This window comes from Tachypleus tridentatus, chromosome 8, assembly GCF_004210375.1.
Source record: "Tachypleus tridentatus isolate NWPU-2018 chromosome 8, ASM421037v1, whole genome shotgun sequence".
NCBI lineage: Eukaryota > Metazoa > Arthropoda > Merostomata > Xiphosura > Limulidae > Tachypleus > Tachypleus tridentatus.
The window spans coordinates 118,737,530-118,743,500 of record NC_134832.1 but is presented as its reverse complement, the minus strand read 5'-3'; the positions used below and the strand labels follow the sequence as shown (position 1 = coordinate 118,743,500).

Here is a 5,971-nt window from a genome sequence, read left to right as displayed (position 1 = left end):
GTGGGGAGGCACTATGTCAAGTGTGAGCCACTAATGGACCTCCAGAAGTTATTGTTTCCATTATTGCACATAAAATTGGGTCTTATAAAACAATTTCTCACAGCTCTTGATAAGGAGTCTGCAGCCTTTAAGTACCTTTGAGACTTCTTTCCTAAGCTATTTGAGGAAAGGTTAAAGCTGATGTATTCGTTGAACCACAAAAAAAGAAGATCCTGGAGTGTACAGAATTCCCCAAGAAGCTTAGTAGGAAGGGATAAAAGCTTGGAGCAGCTTTATATATGTAAAACGACTCGTCGTTTGGGTTGAGAACAACGTTTTTTTGTGAACGTGACGATGAACGAAGGTTTCGAAACGTTGTTCGGTCATCGTCAGGTTCAAACGAGCCGTTTCTCTATAAGTGGGTTTTCTCGACATCACTGATTTGGGGCAGCTTTGTTGTTCGGGGTTTCTTGGGCAATTACAAGACCGAAAGTTATGTGGAACTAATAATCAGTGATAACGAGAAAATCCACTTGCAGAGAAAAATATATATGTAAACAATGACCAAAGAAGGTCGAAACGTTGTTCGCTCCTCTACGTAAAAAATTTTCTCAGCCCAAACAAGCCGTTTTTACATATATATTTATGTGGAACTGGTTGAGGCTTTGGTGAAAACTACGGCAAAATGGGCTGAAGGATGTCCCTGAACGTCCATATCCTTGACGCTCATCTTGATAAATTTAAGGAGAACATAGGAACATATTTAGTGGAGCAAAGCGAATGTTTCCATCAAGATATACTGGACTTTGAACGCCACTGCCAAGGAGCGTATAACGAAAACGTGATGGAAGGCAATAGTTGGGGACTGATACGTGAAAATGATTTACATTACAGTCGCAAATCTCGAAAAACTACTCACTTCTTAACAGTTTTGTTCATTTTTGTATAACTTTAACATAAATACATGTAAATCTTGATTCGTATTTTTGTTTTATTCAGACCTTATGTAAATGAAAACGTGCAAATTTGCCCGTTTTTACATAGAAAATAGGTTAATTTCTAAATTTTATTACCCTGTTCACAAAAGCAAAGTTTGAAGGGAATAATGGCCATTTTCTGTACTTTTGCAACATAAACAATTAAGAAATAACACATACTATCCGGGAACAAAATTTCTGTTACATAGTGTGATTCTTCTTTCGCAAAGGGCCCGGCATGGCCAAGCGTGTTAAGGTGTGCGACTCGTAATCTGAGGGTCGCGGGTTTGCATCCCCGTCGCGTCAAACATGCTCGCCCTTTCAGCCGAGGGGGCGTTGAGAGTCCTCAATAATGGTGTCCTAGATCCGGTGTGGTCTGAGGGGCCTGTCCTGCCTGCCAGTCTGGTAGATATTTTGGACGTCAACATGGCCAATGATGAGAGTGAAGACGAATCTGATGAGGATGGGCCAGATATTGAGTCCTTCTCCTCAGACGACTTCTTGAACAATGAAGTATAAAGAAACAGTGTGGTTTCATGATATTGTTTTTTTGTTTGTCCATGTTCAAATGGTTATTCTTGTAACAATGTAAAGTTTGATTACATTGATTAAAGTTTTATGAATACTTACTTGGTTTTTCTTTGTATGCAGTGATATTAATACCATATAAAATAGCTATATTACCTTATAAAATAGCAGAATAAGGTCATTGGTTATGTACCTAGTTTAGAAAAATGTTGGAAATCAAATGTACAAAGCATTGAGTATAGAGTGGAATAATAGGGCGTTTTTCGGAAAATGGCATGAATCACTTACTGTGCACAGTTAATATTTTGCTAATATGGCTAGGGTTGGATGAATCATTCTAATTATGGTTCTATTGAATTCCTTATGTGGCAAAACATATGGTTAGACACCAAAATCAACTTTATACGTTAAATGGTTCAAAAGTTATGAGCGATTTTGCGAAAATGCACCAAAATTTGGCCGCCATCTTGGATTTTTGTCATGTCACAAAATTTCATATTTTGGTCCAATTTGTGCTTTATACATAAGTGAATAACAACAATTTAAATATTATAGGCCAAGTGGATGCAAATAATGATCATTTCATATATATTGTGTAATTTTACTATTTTCGGTGGCGGCCATTTTGAAAAGGGCCCGAAAACCCCCTTATATCATGAAAGCGCAACCGGAAACATATTTAATCTTCAAAAGTATCATAAAAACTTTCAAAAAAAGTTGGTTTCAGAGGATCATGGGAGGGGGGGTGCAGGCAAACCTATTATACATGTCCGACTATATGCACTGAGTCAAACACAGTGTCCACACTCATCTCTTTTCATTTTGGAAAAAAGTCTCTTTTATTCAAATACTTCAATATATGACATGTGAATAACCAATTGAAAGTTCAGAATGTCCCCTTGTGGATTTTTCAGCAATTTTAATGTGTTAGAAGGCCATCTCATTCTTTTGAATCAATATTTCAAGTAGATAGGTTTTGTATTAAGTGTGCTTAAAATTTCATATTATTTTAAACCAAAATACAGCTTAGTTACTAAGCTTAATGAATTGTAGTGGAATTATGTGGTATTGATATAGTAATTTATGATTGTTTGGTTATTCAACTATATATATAAGCCCAAAAATTTGTCGTTTCATATCCTCCATGTGCAAAATTCTAAAAGGCTTAGCAACCTATGTCAAGAAGCAACCAAGTGCAAAGATTGTAGCTAGAAGAGATAATGGTTTGTTTTATTTATTGTTCTATGTGTTAAAAAAAAAACAAACAAGTTTCAACAAGTAGTTTCTAAATAGTAATAATATATATACATGTATAATAATTTAAATGTGACTGTATATGACAAAATTCTAGCCAAGGCAGATCACTTTGTAAAGACTGAAGGAGGATCTTATATTATTGTTTATGTTAACAAGTGCACATGCACCTTGTTATTGTAACTTCTATATCGTTAGCCAAGCATGCCTGAGAGATCAATGTAATAAAAATAATAAATGTATAATGCTAAGAGGTTTAAGATATTTAATCTAAATATTTATATTTTTGTATTATAATATGTAGTCATTCTAGAATGAATAGGGCATAAGTTATATTTATTTCCTTGTTTTATATGGTAGCTACAAGACCAATTAAATCAACTGAACCCATACATAGGTCATTAGTAAAAATGACAGATAAAATATATAGTTTTTAAGAAGCATTTGATAACCATCTTGACATCATAAAGGTTTCTTATATGAAATTTGAAAATTTTATGATTCATGAAATCATTTTTTAATCGTAAAATGAAAATTACTTTGTATGTTGGATAAACAACATGTGAAAAGAAAAATTATACGAGAGAGGCACTGCTTAACAAACCTTAAAACTTAATTTTACAAATCTGATATTTTGCCTATGAAAGCATTGTAATATTTACTGATAACAATCACAAAATTGTTACGAGGTCAGTCCCAGGGACCAAGTGCATGCTGAGTTAACTCGATTATCTGTGCATTATATTGAAACCTGCCAACTTTCTGGTTTTTAAATGTAAACATTTCACTCGTTGTTACTGACTAAGGTACTCTTGGATTCTACATCTTTATCACTTGTTCGATTTGTTTTTCATTTATAGAGCTTTTACTGAACAATTCCAATCTTTCTCTTTCTTTCTTTATCATTCTGCTATTCCAGATTTAAGTTATTCTAAAGGCTATGCCTATTTTCGTGTGTGTGTGTAATTCAAGGGTACTATATAAAATTTTCTAATATAGTAGAAAACTTGCAGGTGCTTTTCACGAGTCTTTGCAATACATTACACTGCTAAGACAAAACTAGAAGTAACAAAAATGGCTATTTTATGTTATGAAGAAAAACAACCCAAATGATGTGTAAAAGGGGGCAATGAACTTTTCACAAAGGTACGAGTTGAATTTTTCGATGAAAGTAACAGAATCTATCATCCGTAGTGTTAAAGAACCTGTGCGTGAAGGTGGCACACTGAATCTGCTAGAATCTGAGAGAGAAGCAAGGAGGCTTTGCTAATAATTCATATACTATGAGGTAAAAATATCTAATTTAAAAGCATCATGTTCTGTATATTTTACAAGAACATGCAACTTAAATTCTCAGCATTTTATTATTTATTTATAACGAAAAAGATTACAAGTTGTTATTGGCCTTGGTGAACTAAATGACATTCTGTGCTAAAAGTGTGTTCTTATGTCTAATAATTTGTGCTAGTTTAAAAGAGCTTTCAATTGATAAGACAGGAATATTTAATATTTTTGTTTAGTGTAGCTTGTTGGTAAACTGCAGAATTTATGATATTTATACACTTGAAATGTGGTTTGCTGTTATAACTGAAAATAGATATAGTTGTATTCAAATTTGCTTTGTTTGTGTTCAAATTTAGTCTGTTTGAAATGTTTAGAGTACAAAGAAATATTTTGTCATGAATCTTAGATGTACTCATAGCCTATTGGCCTTTCAAAGACATTTTTCTTAATTATATATACACTCTGATTTTTGCATGTCCATATTTTAATATTTACCGGGTTCTACATAATATAATTTGTACAAAACAGCTAAACAAAAATACACTCACTATGGCAGTTAATTCCACCAATTACTGCTTGTGTTCCTTACGTTGTGATGATCAAAGTTATTTGATTTAACATTCATTCTTTTATGAAATTATCATCAGTTTTTGTCTTTTTGCAGGTATATGTATTTAAATATCAACAACCAAACTGTGATCACCAGTTGAAGAACTCTACCATTGTAAACATTGGAACTTGGAATTAAACATCTTAGTTTCATATTAGATTTTTTTCATCTTGTTGATTTGTCTTCTTAAATCGTACTTACATATGCAATACATATTATACAGTGTAAGCTTTTAATGTGGAGAAAACTTTATACAAAATATACAGAGAGAAACTACAGTACGTTTTGTATTCATTTTTATGATATTACAGACAAAATATACACCTTGATGGCGTAGCAGTAGGTTTAAGAGCTTATAAAACTAAAACTTGAGAATCAAAAGAATTGTAATTGGTCACACAAACCCATTGAAGAGTGCAAGTTAAAATTCCAGTTAAAAAAATCACAAAATTCCCTTTAAAATCAGTGTGTTAAAAAGTAAGTAGAAATCTACAGTGGAGTTCCATGTCTGCAGTCATATGTGTTCTCTTACTTAAACTCCAGTTAATACTTCACCACATTTTCTTCACCAGAATCTGGCCTATTAGGGGAAAAAATGAAAACAAGACAGCTGAATAAGTGTGCTCCCAAGTAACACAGCGGACTTATGACATTAAAAACTGTTTTTCAATACCCATGGTGGGCATAGCATTTCTAAGCACTTACGTAGCTTTGTTCTTATCTTCAAACGAATCAAACTGCTTAAGGCCATATTAGTGAAGACAACAGGCAAAGTATTTCTTCAAATAATATAATGTCTTACAACCCAATAACCTTAGTTTACTTCATAGTTCGAGTCTCAACCTTCTAACCAAATTCTAACGTTCCAATTCAAAGGCTACTTGCTGGTAATATTGTCGGAGATTGAGAATACGTTTTGTGTTGTATAATACTTATGAGTTTGCGTAAAGTTTCATACATGCATACAAAACCTCGCACACAAATATATCTTGTCATACATGTATGTTTCCAATTTCCATTTATCATCGCATGTAGTAGCAGCTTTTAACTTACCAACTCAAGTGTGTACATTACTACCAAAGTAAACTACTCGTCGGTAATTACAATTTCGTAACGTGCCACTACCTGTGAATGGTGGAACTCAACAGTGTTTTATAAGCCTCTCGAAATAAACCATTTCTTCCAGAATGTAGTTGGTCACTTAATTCGCATGGTCAAAATTAATATTTTCCCGTCACTAGCTTGTACCAAAATCAACTTCTGACCTTCAGTGTACATAATAGCTGGAAAATAATAAACCTTATATCACTTCACACAATTCTGTCCATTCGCATTAACT

General features: G+C 33.3%; 1 long non-coding RNA gene across 1 annotated transcript; it reads left to right on the top strand.

The window, feature by feature from the left end:
- Window positions 1-2,229: 2,229 nt before the first annotated feature.
- On the top strand, window positions 2,230-4,762 carry LOC143223323 (uncharacterized). The gene is made up of 3 exons (XR_013012824.1): window positions 2,230-2,707; window positions 3,933-4,026; window positions 4,687-4,762. It is a non-coding gene; the product is annotated as an uncharacterized LOC143223323 (long non-coding RNA).
- Window positions 4,763-5,971: the final 1,209 nt, after the last annotated feature.